Source organism: Sceloporus occidentalis, unplaced genomic scaffold (genome assembly GCF_023333645.1).
Source record: "Sceloporus occidentalis isolate IW3139 unplaced genomic scaffold, rSceOcc1.0.p SCAF_6, whole genome shotgun sequence".
Taxonomy (NCBI): Eukaryota; Metazoa; Chordata; class Lepidosauria; order Squamata; family Phrynosomatidae; genus Sceloporus; species Sceloporus occidentalis.
The window spans coordinates 128,579,878-128,597,183 of record NW_028316986.1 but is presented as its reverse complement, the minus strand read 5'-3'; the positions used below and the strand labels follow the sequence as shown (position 1 = coordinate 128,597,183).

The 17,306-nt window shown below is 42.5% G+C and overlaps 1 protein-coding gene across 4 annotated transcripts in view; it reads left to right on the top strand.

The window, feature by feature from the left end:
- Positions 1 to 17,306, top strand: part of LOC149311395 (adhesion G protein-coupled receptor B3) — a 640,955-nt gene that overhangs the window by 442,958 nt on the left and 180,691 nt on the right. The gene's annotated exons all lie outside the window — the stretch shown is intronic.

Below are 17,306 nucleotides of genomic sequence, written 5' to 3'. Positions count from 1 at the left end.
GAATGTGTATAGCAACATGTCCATTAAATTTGAACTGGATTACAGAAAATTTTAGAAAAGTTCGGACTCCCATCTGGAGCGGACAAGCAAAATGGTGGACTAGCACCTTGGTGTGCCGGTGGCTGACGTGAGGTACTGTGGGGAGGCCTCTGGAACATGGAGGAGGCCAAGTGAATCAGTTTGTGTTTACACACCCAGGATGTGTGAGCAGTGTCCATGGAACTAAAGCAGCTTGGCCATAGCCTCTGAAAGTAGTCTGGGCTTTTAGGAACAAAACGTTGCTGCAGGAATAGGTGATTTGAACTGTGCTCATGCTTGTCTAGTAGCATAAGCAGTGTCCATGAGGTGGCAGCACTGAGCCAAATGATGCTGCTTCAGGGGGTCCAGTGGCGAGTAGTTTTGTAGGAACATTGAGAATAACAGGAACAACATTGTTGGTGTGCAGAATCAGACCTAGAGCATCACTGGAGCAAAGGACCTTGTTGGAAGACCCTGGCATGTCATCCCAGGTGTTCAATGTAGTATAGAAGGCCGGATCTCAGCACGTTGGCTCACCCCTCTTTAGCGACTGGAAGCATCTTTGGGGGGAATCACTGGCAGCTCAGGTCTGGAACAGTTGTGTAAGCAAAACATGGAGGACCTTCTTGAAGGACATCTAGATTGCAGTTAGCATTTTTGGGAAGAGGGGGTGTCTCACCCCTCTTTTGATAAAAAATAAAAATAAAAATCTTATCTTCACCATTTAAATTTGGAAAAAGGGGACAGTCAGACCATAATCTTATACTGACCAAAAAAAACTTTGTTTTGAAATGAGAACCAAACGAAGAATAAAAAAAAAATGAAGCATAAAAATAAAATAAAATAAACTGGAGCAGCTCAAAGGAGCAACACTTCATTTAAAAATGTGGCTAGGTTGTCTCTAACCATTGAGTCAGCAAAACAACAACAACAACAAAATGACTTTCAAAATCTTAAAAAAACAAAAATAGTGTCATTGGAACATAAGACAAAACAAAAAGAAAGAAATCAAAAATCAGATCACCTTAGGTAATTTTCAATTACCACTAGGCCTGCTGATCAAAAGACAAAACTTTACAACAACACTGCATCCTTTCTTCTCTTTTCCATTGAAACATGGATGCAGGAAACAATAACATTAAAATAGCTTCAAAAAAACAAAATACCAAAACTGGTGAACCGATGGTCAAATGTGTGAAATAACAACAAAAGAAAACAGACTGGAGCACTAAAATTAATTGTCCAATGAGAAATAACAACAACACAAATCAAGGATAATGGAAAATATCCAAATCATAAAAACCTGTTTTAGTAAAAATAATCCAAAATAGCCAATTTTGTCAATTTAAGAGTGTGTTGCAGTGACACACACACACAAACAGACCTTTTTAAACAGAAAGGGTCGCTGTGACTTCCTCCCCCAATTTGAGGGCTCTAGTTCAAAGGCTAATCCTTTGGACCCTGGCAGTGCAGGTGTATTTTGGATACAGGGCTGTACAGAAAACACAACAACAATACCTTAAAAGAAAAACGTTCTATTGCATCTATCTATCTATCTATCTATCTATCTATCTATCTATCTATCTACAATAACATGAAATTACGCTATCATGTCTTTTCTCTTCCTTCTGACAAGGTTAAGACAGAAGGAACACATCATAACATGTCTTTTTCAACTAAAGGGACGGACTGATGCCTTATGGGCTTTGGGAGATCTATAGTATATCTAAGGGCTTGTAGTTCTGTTATTTGTCTTTTAATCCAGCAAATCACTGCTAGGGATCCTGCAATGGTGAGAATTTGGACGCCAAGGATTATTGCCAATGGATTGGTCAGCAAGTTCATTATTGCCTTTCCGGTCTCTGACCAATTCCAGTCTCCCAACCAAGTGTTTTTGGAAACTTCCTCAATTTGTTCTGTGATTTTTATTATTCTTTGTGCCTGTAGATTTACCTTCAACTTGATCTGCTCTTCTGTCCTTTCGATGCGCCTGGCAGTTTGACTTAAGTTATTGAGAAGGCGTAGCCATCTCGAGGTCTGTATTTCATCTTCCAGGTGAAAACCCTCTATTAACTTAGGATCTACAACATATGGGTCTTCACTAGTGTATTCTCTGACTGTCTCATGTAAATAGAATTCCATGCCGAAGCAATCTCGGATGTGTACTTGGCAAAAACAGGGGTTACCTAAGGATCTATCAATATCTAAAAGGCACTCGAACGGCAGTAAATATACATGATTACATGGTGTGCGTAAACAAAAACAATCATGGTTCAACTGTATTAGACTTGTGGTACGAACTGGGATAATTACGTGGTCTTGTACCTCATCCATGGGAGTCCCAGACAGTCCACTGTAACAATGTGTCCAATGTTGGTTCCGCACACAGCCAGACAAATCGTACAGGTGTGTGCCATTAGTCCAATGTAATAACCTTTCTGGGAGCACAGTGGCATTGCTTTCTGCTAAGGGCAGACCAATATGGGAGGCAGGATATATTAGTTGAGGATCCCATATCTTCTCATGATAAATGCCAATCTTAAGTATCATATCACTCCACTGTGCTCCAGTGATCTTGACCAACTCTGTAGGATGTTGAGTAGCATCTGGGTATCGTTTTTTAAACATACCCATAACTTCGGGATGAATGAGCTTCATGAGTGAGGCCTGTATCAACTGTGATGCAAATGCTATTAAGCTGCTTTGCACCTGAGTACATTGAATGGCTATAGACAGATTGTGAATGCTTGACTTCAGGGAATTACTGATGTCTATGATGATTTCTCTCTCTATGTCCACCCATTGGGGCAAGACGTGTCCTATAATGTCTATTCCTTGGGCAACATTTGTTAAACCTGAGGCTATGGAGATTCCTGCCTCCTTAGTGCGGGATCCGACTAGACCTAATTTTCCCGCTACAACCTCCGTATCGATGGCGTTCAAAATCCCTGATCCTAGTCCTATACCACTTAGGACCGTGTCCAGGGTGTCCCTTTTGCCTCTAAACAGTGGATGGGACAGAGGTTGCCACTTTTTCTCCAATTGCTCCCACTGTGCCCATGAAGCCTTCAAGTATGGGCGACAAGCAGGGAGTGTCCTGGCCAGATTTACAGCAGTCAAATTCAACATGAGGGTGGTGATTATGGGTTGCGCTTCTGAGTAAACAAAGAGAGGTATGTCTCTCCGAACTGCTAGATTTCCAATGAACATGGATGGCTCCTGTATCATTGCTGGGGTGTTCTCCGGAATCTTAGGGCAAAACATTCTTTGGCAACTTATACTACAATTGGTGGTGGTCTGAATGAAATGCTGACAAGTAAAAAGTCTTGTTTTCCAAGCCCATGTAGGACGGCATTTGTAGTCTAAGGTGAGAGTTGTTTGGAAAGATGCTGGGGTTGATGAAAGGGGTGGATCAAAGCGGTGTCTTTCCCAGATCCCTGCCTGGAGAGGTAGACTGCCAGCATCAGCTTCCACCCAGGTGGATTCTCTGGGGCCAAACATGAAAACTCTGGAAGCTATGGTATATGCTTTTGTCACATAGACTCTGGTTTTGATCAGGACAGGCAATCCTTTATCGAACCAGCTTCGAGCGGGGCCCATGGCATCCAAAATTTCCATCATTTCAGGGTATGGAGCAGCCCAATGGCAAGTGGCTTCTATATTATATTGCCAATTTGTGGTAAACTGGGCTTGGTATATGCTAGGGAGTGCCCCAGGTATTGCACAGGCTATCATCCACAAGATCCATTTGGTGTTTGGAGCCATCTCTCGTCCCTGTAGGGAAACAGAGAGGAAAGTGCCTTACTAGGGTTAGCATCTGAATGAGGTTTGGCAGAGCTGGGCAAACTTGTGTTTGCTCATTATTTGGTAGATTGTGAAGCCATGGAAAAGGAAAAGTACATTCAAGCCTATTCATTCATCTATATGAACTCTAGTCTAGTGGATGTGTATATATATATATACATCAGTACCATCAAGAACCTCTTCAAGAGGGAGGGAAACATGGACAAATTACACCACTCCCCCCTTTTTCCGTCCTTGGGCCAGAGAGTGTGATGGAGTCACATATTCACAGCCTCAGAAGAACAAAGAACAAAGAACAAAGCAATTATGGAAGGCAATCAATTCAGATAGACTGTGCTTGATGAGGGAGGCTCTCTACAACTACTTGATATAGAACAAAGACTCTGTGACATGAATTCAAAGAAACAAAATCTTACACTGATGGAAGATGGATTTTAAAATGCATGTGGTTGGAACAAGAGAAAACATATTATTGTTATTTTTATTTTCTCCCCCAACAACCTGAACTAGGAAAAGCTTAGAAGGGGAAAGAAAACCTTTTGAAACTGCCTGGAAGAGAGTGATTAGCATTTGAAAGGTGCTTTCATTCTAAAGCACAGCCATTTAGAAGGAGACATTGTCGGACTTTGCCAGAAAGAATGACTGGTTATATTCTCTGGGAGGCAAGAGACAAAACCAATTCAAGAGGCCAGAAAGTGTAGCCAAGTCACATACTCACGACCACACAAAACAAAATAACTACAAGACATGAGGGTATCAACTACTTCCTTACATTTTACATCTAGGAAGGGAAAGCAAGAAAACTCTGGAGCATATGCAGAGCCCCAAAAACCAACTAGAACAGTAAGAGACAAAGAGATAGGAGATGGAATTTTCCCACCTCTCTTTTAAACAGAGCAATGGAACCTACTCAGCTAGAATGCACTTAGTCAGTGAGGCTCATCTACAAGAACCATGAAAGTCAGAGTACAAAGGAGGGAGGATAGTCATCCTTCAAGGAATTCTTATCTCACCCAGAAACATGCAGAGAAAAACATGGTTACACTGTCATTTCCCAAGAAGATGGGCTATGCGATATAAGAGACCAAACATGAAACAAAGATGTACAGCTTGGGCTGTTGAAAGCCTGCGGCCAGCAAACTATCACAAATGGATGATGGGACCTGCAATCCCTTTACTATGTTGGCTCCACTCAGCTGGCATTCCAAGGGTTAAGATCTGCCTTGCCCAGCCTCAGGCCTTGCTGTGCTATGCAAATTGAGCTTCTTGAGAGAGAGGGGGGAGCAAAGGAATTCAGGCACAAAGGAATTCAGGGGCTGACCAGCCAGTTAAAGAGAAACAAGACGTAGTTTCATTCTAAGTACCACTAAGTACAAACGCTAACTTAAAGAAATGCTAAAGTTCCTTTGTCTATAGGGTTTGTGCACCCTAAAGAAACCAAACTATGTGTCCTCCCTTCTAAAATAGCACCACTGTTCTCGGATTCAGGACAAAGGAAGAAAACTATAAAACCACAAGCAAAAACCAATCCTCAACTCTGTCACAAAACGTGTCAACAGAACAGACTTGGAACAGAGCAAGACTTCTGAGCTATTTCCTTCCCAAGGAGGAGGGCTCTTTTAAACTACCCGCCACAAAACAGAACAGAATCAGACAAATTCACAACTGGCAGTTCAGGCCAATCCTGAACTGATTTTACAGGGAGAGCTTCGTTTGCCAGGTGGTGAGGACTGAGAAGAGCTGAGACAGTGAGACCTGTCTCTTGGTCCTCTCCAGTGGCTGCATCGTCCAGTACCATCCCAGTTTGGACCTCTTCTGTCATTTCGGGGCTGGGAAGGATACATGGCTGACTGGAAAGGTTTCCAAGGCTTGGGTTCTTTTCCCCAGGGGAAAGGTGTCTCTTCGAGAACTTTGGTTACCAATTCTCTAATTGTTCTCTCCATTTTAGTGGGGGTGGCCTTAGCATCTTGGGAACTTGAAAAGGGTTTTCCTTTCTTGTGTCTGTCTATGGCTTTATCTAAAAAACCCATCAATTCCGAATTGGACTTTCCATGTAACTCCTGTCTGCTAAATCCTAGTGCAAGAAGCTGCTTCCAGATGGAGTTTCACATCTCTCGAAGCAATTCTCTGAGAGGCTTTGGCTTTTTCTGGGGGTTTGGGGGTTTGTTTTCCTGCACAGGTTGGGAGCGGATTGGGTCTCTCTCTTTATCTGCGTTCTTCATGACAGGCTGGACTGGAGCATGTAATCCTGCAGCACCACTGGCTACCAGCTCACATCCTCCTCCATGCCCTTCTTGACTCTTCTGCCATGGGGGTTGACTCCTGGCTTCCTCTGGCAGGGAGCCCTGCGTTTGTTCTTTCCAGTCCACTGCCCTCAAGTAGTGGGGACTGACTGTGGCTACCACTGACTGTCTCAGATCCAGGGATGCCTCTAACTCCTGAATCCTACGGGTACAGTCTGTGTGATCTGCTGCTTGCTTTGCTTGCCTCAATTTCTCCTCCAGCTCAGGTATGCATTCTCGAAAGAGACTGCTTTCTTTCTCTGCTGTCTTGGCTCTAAGGGTGACTTGGTCCAGTTCTCTTGACAGCCAGGAGTTTTCAGTTACTTTCTCCCTCACCTGGACTGCTAGCTTCTCTATGCTTTTCTGCAATGCTTCCTTTTCTGATCTAAGTTTCCTATTCTCCTCCACTGCCTCTGTTGCTAGATTCCAGAGTCCCCACACTGCCCATCTATCTTTTTCTCCTGCTGACACCTTTTTCAGTCCCTTGCGCTTCGTCTTCTCATTGTACACCATCAACAATGTTGCAAAGGGATCTTCCTCATCTAAAAATCCTGCTTTCCAAGGGTTCCTCCCTTTTCCTAGAACCCATTTTGTGAGGCGATCTGGTGGTGCCTCTTCCTTCACCAGTCTAGCTGTCACTGTTGGGATTCCTCCCCCTCCTACTTCTGCTTGTGCCACTGTGCACTCCATTCTCCCTGTAAAGTCCTATATCCTTCAGACTCTACGGCCAATTCCTATGCTTGTGCCACTGTGCACTCCATTCTCCCTGTAGTCCTATATCCTTCAGACTCTACGGGGCAATTCCTCTGCTGTGTCTCCAAACACACAAAGAGCTGAGTGGGTCGGGGACAGTTCCCTCGTCACGGTGGGGCCAGCGCCTCTGCAGCAGGCGGCTTACGGGTGACCCTCCGCTAGACCCGGCCAAGAATCGGGTAAGCCAATCTTCCCTTCAATAGAGGAATCCCTCGCTGGGGCCTACTGCAGTAGTACCTTGGTCCAGCGCCTCCCTCTACCTAGATTCCCGCCTAAGCTCCACAGTTTCTCTTCCTCCAGTGAGGTTCACTATGCAATCCGGAGCAACCTCCGTTCTGCCTTTGGGCACTTGGATTTATGGCGCTTAGATCGAGGACGTCTCCTCGTCTCCCCTACCTCGTCTCCCCAAAGGGTTTCTGCTGCTATCAAATGGGTTTGTGGTTCAGACTTTAACTTCTACCTTTTTTCTTTTGGCTTGAGTTGGGGGAAAGGAAGACCTGTTCCTGCTTTCCCACCCACAAGTTGGGCAAAATAACAAAAAGGGCGTCAGGCAGACCTACTCTGACTCCAGGCCCAAGGACAGCTAGCAGCCTACAGTGGGTTGACCCAATCTCCGCGGCCAGAGCCCAACTGCAGAACAACTAACCAAAGAGATGAAATGGGGTTCAGCCAGCCCGCAATAGTCCCAAGCCCTTTTGGCCACGCACACAGAAACAACACACACACTCCACTTCCTATTTAGTTTTGCATCTGCTTCTTCCTGGATCTGGATCTCCGTTTTCCCTACGTTCTGATATCCAAGCAAGCCAGGTGATCAAGCTGTCCTGCTTAGATCTCGGGAAGGGTCCAATGCCAAGCGTTCTCCACCAAAATGTAACAGTGAACAGTGACCAAATTATCAATGGGGAATTTAATTAGCTCAAGGTCACGAGAGGAGGCCTGTTACTACACCTCAGATGGGATCGCCCCTTCGATCTGTATACCAGGAACTAGAAATCCAGAAATGAGGCAGAGGCTCTAAGTACAATCAATGTCTCTTTTATTGAAAGCAAGGATTCAAACATACAGGCACATACGCTCACACATTCATGCAAGACTCAGGAAATAACGTGGTAAATGTGGAATAGATATTAGGTTCTCTAACGGAATACTCACCTTATGTAGAAGTTCTATCTTCCAATTTGTGTGTGTGGGTTTGCAGGTCTGGTTAAGCTGACAAGTCAGAGAGACTGACTTTAAAACTGACTTAACTCTTGGCTGCCAGCAATGAATGACTGGCTGCAGTGGATGGCTGACCGCAGCTGAGAGTGACTGGTAGCAGCCCCTCTCCCAATTTGGGAGACCCTTTTAGGGTTTAACTGGATCTCCAGACAAAGGGTAATCAAAGGAGACTGTTTGATGTGTATTTCACATCTTTCCCCAAAAGTTTCATCTCCCCAAGTTTCCGACAGACCAGGGACCCAAATGGCTTTGCAAATGTTATTCTTTTGATTCACCTGGTTTCCCCTCAATCACAAAGAGAGACACTTCCTTGAGACACATGATGGCATCTTTCCTGAGAGCACTTAGCAGCTCCTTGCATAATCTCATCCATTTCCAGGGCTGGGAAAGGAAATTTGTTTACATATCAAAACCTATGGCTTCCCTTTGTTTCAGTGGGAGATCACGTGCTAGGGCCATATAGCTGCTCAGGTCAAGATGCACTTTTGATATCAAGATACAAGCCAGGGATCATAATTTAGATATATTAAAAAGGTGTAGATCAATGCCTATCAGTGCAGCAGCACCTGGGTCCCCATTACTTGGGACTAGCAACTGGATTTAGCACCCAAGCTACACAGGAACAAAGAAAAGCAGTCATTTGATCTGAACCATGCCTTCTAATTGTGTCCTCCTATTATATACCAGGGTAGGCATATTTTGAGGATCCACACAAGATCTCATTTTGGAAGCCAAATGCACCCTCTTTGTTTTTCAGGACTGGAAGTCATGTTCCAGGTTTTCCAGTCACAAGTTTGGATGGTTTGTGCTATATCATGATTTTGTTGCTGTTGTCAACCTCCAAGACATATGGAGGCTCTAAAGCAACACTATCATGGGGTTTTCTTGGCAAGTTTCTTCAGAGGGGTTTGCCATTACCATCTTCTGAGACAGAGAGAGTGTGACTTGCCCAGTTCACATATGAATTGATCCTTAGTAATGAGCAAGATCTTTCCTGAAAGCTCTTCTATGAAGTCTTCTGCTTAAATAACAATAATTGTCTGAAGAAAGAGTTGCAGGTGGTATAGTGGTTTGACCACTGGATTATGACTGTGGAGATCAGGATTTGATTCCCCACTCTGCTATGAAAACCCAATAGATGACCTTGGGTGAATCACAGGGGTGAAACAGATGGGGCAAAAGGAGCAGCCAGAGGCCACACTATCCCTGATCCCTGTGGGACTGCAACAAGCAGATACCACGGTCTCGAGGGCAGCCACTGCCACAGTCCCGAACAAGCCACAAAAAGGAAAGTTAAGAAAATGCCTCTTTTGTGTCCAGGTTTGGGCTGTGTTAGGTGGCCCCAGCACAGCACAGCACAATCTGGGGGCATGTGTCATGTGCATGCCACACCTCTGGATCAGCCCAGCAGTGGTCCTTTTGGGCCATCTGTTTGAGGCCACATAGCCTCAGCCCCAGAAAACCCCATGATAGGTTTGCCATAGGGTCTCCATAAGTCAGAAATGACTTGAAGGCACAGAACAACAGTGGGTGAGATCATTCCTGAAAGCTCTTCTATGAAGTCTTCTGCCTAAGTAACAGTAGTGGTATGAAGTTTTTATTGTAATGTTTTTGCTTGTTTGTTTTTTACGGTTTTATCTGTGAGCCGCCTTTGGTCTCTTCTGGTACAAAGGCAGCATACATATGAAATAAGAAAATAAATAAGAAAAAGGTTGAGGTTTTCATCCCTCCCCACTAATGTTTTGGAACCTTTATATACTTGAACTTTACAGAGAAATCTCACAGTCTCCATCTGCATTGAGTAGATTTTAAGGAAATTTAAAAACTTTGCACATACAAACAGAGAGAGAGATTTCGTACATGTTTATCCAGAGCTGCATCCACACAGCAGAAGTAATCTAGTTTGACACAACTTTAACTGACATGACTCAATGCTATGGAATTCTGAGAATTGTAGTTTTGTGAGACATTTAGGATTCTCTTATCAGAGAGCTCTGGTGTCACAACAAACTACAAATCCCAGGATTATATAGCACTGAGCCATGGCAGCTAAAGTGGTGTTAAACTGGATTATTTCTGCAGTGTGGATGCAGCCCCAGAGATTGTTTCTGCCCACATTAACAGCTATTAGTTATCCTATTATCCAAAATGAGAGTTGGTGGAGACATCTGGAAAAGAACAAAATAGAACTAAGATTCATGGGAGAGAATGGCTAAACTTGAGGCCAAAGTGGTAAGGCAACAAAAATTGACCTGTTACTGAGGACACTGGAGCTTGACAACTGTACAGGGGTTTGAAAGAGTATGTGCAGGAAAACAAAAAAATCTAAAGGGAATATTTCTTTGCCAACCTTCATTGCAAAAGCTAAGGCAGATGGTGAAGCTATACCACAGGGATACATTATAGTTAGTAAACAGGCTGTAAACCCTACTGAATTTGGACAGCTAAGGCCAAGGAATTCAGGCCCTGTGCTATAAATTAGAAATGCATTAGTGCTTGGAAGACAGGCAGAGAGACATAGGGCAGGTACATGCATAAGTAGTTAAGTGGATGGACACCCAGATATAAACACATTGAAAAATACTACCTGTGGGCCATCATAATCTGTTGCCAATTTGCTGCATCAAAATATTTTTTGGAACACTGGCATTTTTAGGAACACTGAACACTACATTGCCCAACAAACCACACAAATGGTGGTGGCATCAGGAAAAAATATAGCGGGGGCAATGATACAACGTCCTCCCCTCCTCCACACAAGCACCAAGAAATGGATGCTTTCATCATCCTGCATCTAGATTTAGGGATATGGTCAGATGCTTCTTAGCTGCTTCCACTCTCCACTGGCCACTTGATGGCTATGTTAGTGAGGGAAAGGAACAGTTGAGTTTGATGGAATGGGGAGCATTGCCCGAGAGGCAGTGAATTCCTCCCACCACAGTACCAAAAATACATACATGGCAGGGTTATGCTGCTGTGTGTCCCTAACAGGATGTACGTTGTTGTGGTGTAAATGCCAAATGCTTGATGTACATTCAGAAAGAATAACCAGAGAAGATATTATCTTGTGTTGCTAGGAAATAAAATTTTACTCTCAAAGCAACAGTCTAAAGGCTCCATGGCACCTAATGATGAAGCTGAAAAAGCTCTGAAGAGTATGGCATACGATAACCACCTATGTGCTAAATGTATTCTGCATATCCTTAGAGCAAAACAAAACAGGGGATTGGATCACAGTAACAAAATCTACTCATTTGAACTTTAGTGCTGGAGAAGGGTGCTGAGGATACCATGGATGGTCAAGAAGACAAACATATGGGTCCTAGAACAGATCAGGCCTGAAGTCTCACTGGAAGCAAGATGATGAACTGGCTGTAGTATTTTGGCCACGTCATGAGAAGGCAGGACTTGTTAGAAAAGACATAATGCTAGGAAAGGTAGAAAATAATAGAAAAAGACCATATGCCAGATGGCTAGACTCAATGAGGCAAGTCACAGTCCTGAGTCTGCAGGACCTAAGCAGGGCAGTGAGGATCTTGGAGATGTTTCAACCATGGGACATTTGTGCCATGTGTCGGAGTCGACTCAAAGGCAGTTAACAACAACAATAACAACAAAATCAACTAGGCCAAAAATAAAACTAATTTTATGCATTCAGAAAACTTAAGATGGTTTTGCTTCTAAGTTCAGAGGTATGTAATGTTTTGTCCACAGGTTGTAGATATTTTTGATATAAAAATTGAGTTTTTATAAGAATCAAGTGTATAAACATGAAATGGTTTGCAACTGAATTATGTATAAAAATTTTCCTTAATGGGTGCCATTGTTTGGGGTATTTAAGATTGCATCTGTGTGCCTCTGCACATTTAGTAATTATGTAAATAACATTAACATCTGTTTCTATACGATGGTTGACTTTGCCCTTGAAGCTAATAATGGGAGAAGAAAGATCAAGAATAATTGATCAGAAACATGATACTGATAGTTTTTCTGTTCATTTATTCACTTTTTCATTTTCATGGCTTCTAGTTTCCCTTGTGTTTTTGCACCAGATGTGAGAATGCTTATGATAGGCCAGAGGTTGTTTTTTTTAATGGGTTTCTCTACATCTTATCAGGAGAAAATAAGTATTGCTAGACAGAACAATCTCCTTTATAAGCAGCAACAAATAGAACATGAAAATCACTTCAGCAATTAATCAGATCAAACGGTAGACATTCCTCATCTTTTAAAGATCTACTCAGCCTTGTTTTCCTGTCTTTGTCTCTTTCAGTTCTCTCAACATGATAATCAAATCTAATAAATAGTAATTATACCATTTTTAATGGACTTTCTCATTATGCCATCTGTCTCATTCTAAAAAGGCGTACATTCTGTTTGGAGCTGATCTGTAGATGTTGTATCCCTGTGTCCCATAGCACCAACCTGGGGAGGGGAGGAGGTCAGTCAAATCTGAAAGAGCAGAGTAGAGGTGCATATCTAATGGATGCCACTTCACATTTATTACCACTGGACATTGACCAATTTGAGACAAATATAAATAGGAACAGGCAAAAATGAGCTCAATCTTATGATGTTCTTGATAGCTTTGAGTACAGCTGGAGTTAGTAGTCTGTAACAATCAGGCTTCTAAGTACAGTATTACATATTCATTCATGTGTCTATACTGCAGAAAGTTGTTTTGATAATGTTTCATTTTATGTACCACATCTACACTCAGCAGTATCTTTTGAAAGAATTCCACCAGTTCTCCTCCACATGACTGTAATTGTGTGGAGGAAAAAGAGGATTGTGTACTTGATGTACCCATTGTCACCTCCCCTGACAGCCACAGTTCCTCCTTGTTTCTCCATATACTGGAGGAAGATCTCTGAAAAGGGAAAGATGCCATATGGACCTCAGTTCACCTTCTACTTTTAACTCTTGACTGTGCAGGGTCCTAAATTATGTGGACCATTGAGAACCTACACTCATAAGGTAAGCTCTTCCTTTTAGACCATCTCTCCCAGTGAATGGAAATATGGCGGCTAGCTTTCATGTCACTAGGAGAATAAATCTGACCACGGCTGTAATCCTAACTTTAAAGGAATGGTCCAAGTTGCCATACCCTATCCCCCAAATAGGTTCAGCACCTTGAACAGGTAAGGCTTACAGTTGTATGGCAAAGAGCAGCTCATACATTTTTGTGTGTTACCTTTATCTAGATATGCAGGATCTCACAGTGTTTGCTGGACAAACATTTCAGGCTACATGCAAAAGAACTAAATGCCAAACTAGACAATAGTTTCTCACAAGACACCTATGGCGGGGTACAGACGGGCAGGGGAAGACGTCTTGGAGGTGTATTCTGCTGAATACGGAGCTTCCAGACCGCCCGCCCCGGGGGCGTGGCTCAGGTGTATGGGGCTTCCACATGGGGGGCAGTGAAGATGCCTCACCTGGAGCCGTTTCTGACCCGCAGTTTCCATACCGCCGCCTCGGAGGACGCTGCAAAGAGAGAGGCAGCTTCTGCACGGGCGGCCAAAAATGCGGCTTTTTTTTTTCTTTTGCCGGCTGGCGGATGCACAGCTGCGCAGCTGCGGCGCTCAGCACCGGCGGCAGAAAGCCTATGTGCACATTTAAAGCGCCCAGGCCCCTTTAAACTTTTTCCCTCGCCCTGCCCAAGAACAATGGTGGTCTCCTGCCAGCTGGTGATCAGCTGGTGTTGGCATCCTTGTCTGCTTGCACGTTGGTAGTGTCACCAGCATCATGGATGCCTCCTCTCCTTTGGTCCCCACACTCTTGCTGAATCTGCAATGCACAGCCACAGCTGTCACCGCTGCCACCGCTGTCCCCCTGCCATCCCCCATCACCTCCCTTGTACATATGTAAATATTTAAAGTTTTAGGGGTTTTTTATTGTTATGTGAAAATGGCACAGGAATGTGTGTAGGGGTTCACTTTAAATTCCAAACTTTCCACAATTCTAGCAGCGCATGCATACATGTTGCTCTAGGGTTAGGGTTAGGGTTACGAGCATTAAAATAGAGTGCAGCTGTGCTGCAGCTTCCACATCTGCATGGCATCTGACGCTCTAATTAGCGCCTCGGTGCAAACTGCGCATGTTCCAGGACCCCGACTCATTATGCGACGCAGCAGACACGGAGCTTTTAAATGGGCAACTTAAATTAGCAGCGTAACAATTCTGGCGTACCAGTGCAGCAGCTTACAGACGGAGCTGCGCAGCTGCGCAGCATACAGAAAAGAAGCGGGGAAAAGCAGCACCTTTTTAATGCTGCTTCTTCCCGCTTGGGGCGTGCGGGCGGCGTGTTCATGGCAGCATTCAGGTAAGGGCTGTCTGAAGGCTATACCTTCATGACGTCATGAACACACCCCTTTTTGCCTGTCTCTATACCGCCCAAGTATCTTTCAGTTAGTGTGCTTTGTTTTGTGACTGTAATTTGATGGCAAACACAAGCTTAATTTGCAAATATGATAGCTGAGGTATGTATTTCTTAGGAAATCCTCCTGTGACAGGCAATGTGGCTTAATTATATGGAACATACATTTTTTCTTAATATTTCGTGTGTACCTGACAGTGGCTGAAATGGGCATGATCTTGATCTTTCCATCCTATTCTTAAGTTTCTTCTTTATGATCCAGATCTTTATGATACTTAGTGAGATTTTTGGCAGCTCCGGCCTTTAGAGAGGTCTCACATACACTTGATGTTCTTCAGATACTTATCTACAGTATGAAAACTAAGGAAGATGAACAGTGTATGCAGATTAGACATCCTTTTTTCTCTCAGGGGGAAAGAAAGGTGTGGTTTTGTTTTGTTTAGCCTTTAAGCTTTTGAAGATAGACTTGAAAGTATATGGGAGATGCCTGGTAAAGTATAAAAGCCAAGCAAGATTTCAGTGGTCATGAAATGTGATTTTAGTGTATTGTAATACCTTTGGCCCATCCCCAATTCTGGCAAAATCAAGTTTAGTTATTTAAAAGCAAGCCAATTTGTTTAGTTTACATGAGTTACAGAATTCAGTTTTACTTTGAATTCTGTATGCACCATGTGTATGTTTCTTGCTGTTTGTTGTGCACAAAGTGCTATTTTCTATGCAAATCAACCACATGCAACATTTGTGCAGAATAAATCCTTTATTGTAACCTATTTTGCACTGAAAATATTTCAACATAGATATATTATTTTTGGGCCAAAATTATGCTTTTTGTGCAGAAAATGCTGTGTTCCTCACAAAATAGCCACATGCAAAATTTGCACACAATACATCCTAAACTGCAAAAAAATCCATCAGTTCCTGGCAAATATTCATTCCATTCTTACCTTAGACAAGCCAATCTTTGTCATCCACTACATACACAGACATACACATACCTGAGGGATGTCATGACATTATAGTGTAAAGACATCAGAAATGCAGCAGAAGTGTCCAGTGTGCATCACAAATGTCCAATACACATCACAAGTGCTTAATGCACACTAGAAGTGTCTAATGCACATCAGAAATTCCTGATGCTCACCAGGAGCACCCAATATGCATCAGAACATTCTTACCGGTGTCCAGATGTGCATCTTTATAATTAACTAACAAGGTTCCATTGCATTTCTGCAACACAGTTATGGATTTATAAAGTAACAAAACATAGACTATAATGTACAATTTTGGCCAGTGCTATTGGAATGCATAGCCATCTCTTGAATAATTAATGAAATGAGTTGTTGTTGTTGTTGTTGTTGTTATCGTTATCCAATAATAGCCACCTTTTCCATCATTATCTCCCTACCTCCAGTCTTATTTCTGTTGTTTTGCTACTTTGAGTTCTATCACAGTCACACAGGAATTTTATTTCTAGTTTCCCTTCAAATGAATCTATTCTTGTTCAGAAGAGGACTTCTTGAAAAGAATGTAATTGTTCTCATGCTGTCCTTACTTGCTTCGATGAATATGTAGCAAAACTCCTTGTTGACTTCCTAGTTTTCTTGTAATCTTTTGACTAAAATTTTGTTGAGCATCTGCTTAAGTCACTCACCCAAACCACCACTCTCTGTATTAGTCATCTACAATGGTTCCTGAGAAGATTTCCAGCTGTATACAAAAATATACAAGAAAAGATTCTTTTCATATTGAAGTCAGATATTTGAGACATCTGTTATCTCATTTGGCTCAAGGTTCCTTCATAGAATACATGGATCATGTCATGTTTGAAATCTGCTTTCATATAAGGATCTCTGCACTGCATGTGCAATCATGCATATGAAGGACCATTTAAAATAAACCATATCATGTTGGTTTTCATATGTCTTTGTTAATGTCACGCCCAGAAGTCTTCTTCATGCATCAAGGCCCAATTTTATCCAGGGCTCTGAAAATATATACAACAGTCCAAATCCTAAAGAGCATATGATAAAAATAAAACTTGACAAGAGTACAAATATGGACTATTAAAATGATTCCAGAGATGAGACAGTGCTCCATCTGGACCATATGCGAGATAAAAACCACCAAGAACCAATTTATCACCACTCAAGCCATGCTGCATCCACTAAAATGACAAAAAAGGTGGGGGGAAGAAAAAAAGTGCTGGAGAAAATTGGAGCTTGTCAGCTCACAAGTGTGTGATTTAGAGTTTGCTATCATTAAACGGCACTAAAAAGCTTTGCTGTCAGAGGAAAATGCAAAGTTATGTATTAGGAGCCACAAGGACATGAACTACTGCTTTTTGGATGTGCTGAGGTCTAAAGTTTTAATATGTATACCTCTGAAAAACATAGAATTGGGAGAAATAAGGTCATTGGGCTTCTAAAAAATAAACTGGCTAAAAAGCAGGAGGTTTACCATTTTCACTAAAATCATATTGTATTATTATGCTTCTGAACTGATTGTCTTGTGTGGTTGATATGCAAAATTCTGCAATGTGAGGCTTTTGGGAGGGTGTTTTGTTTTTCAGAGCTTGGGGTGATAAAGTACCTTGAGTGTGCCAATTCAGTAATGAAAACTATATAAATCTCCTGTCCATTCATTGAAACTCTTAATCTCACCATCCATCTGGGACTCCCAAACAGAGGTGTGAGACAGCTGCCTGAGCATTCTGTAGAAAGTCAATGTTTATGCTTAAGGGAAAGAGAAAAACATTTATTTATTTATTTTGGCTAATATATTTATAGGTATTTTCCTCAGAGTAGAAAACTTCATGAGTCATTAACACCCTGTTAAACGCAGTTTACCTC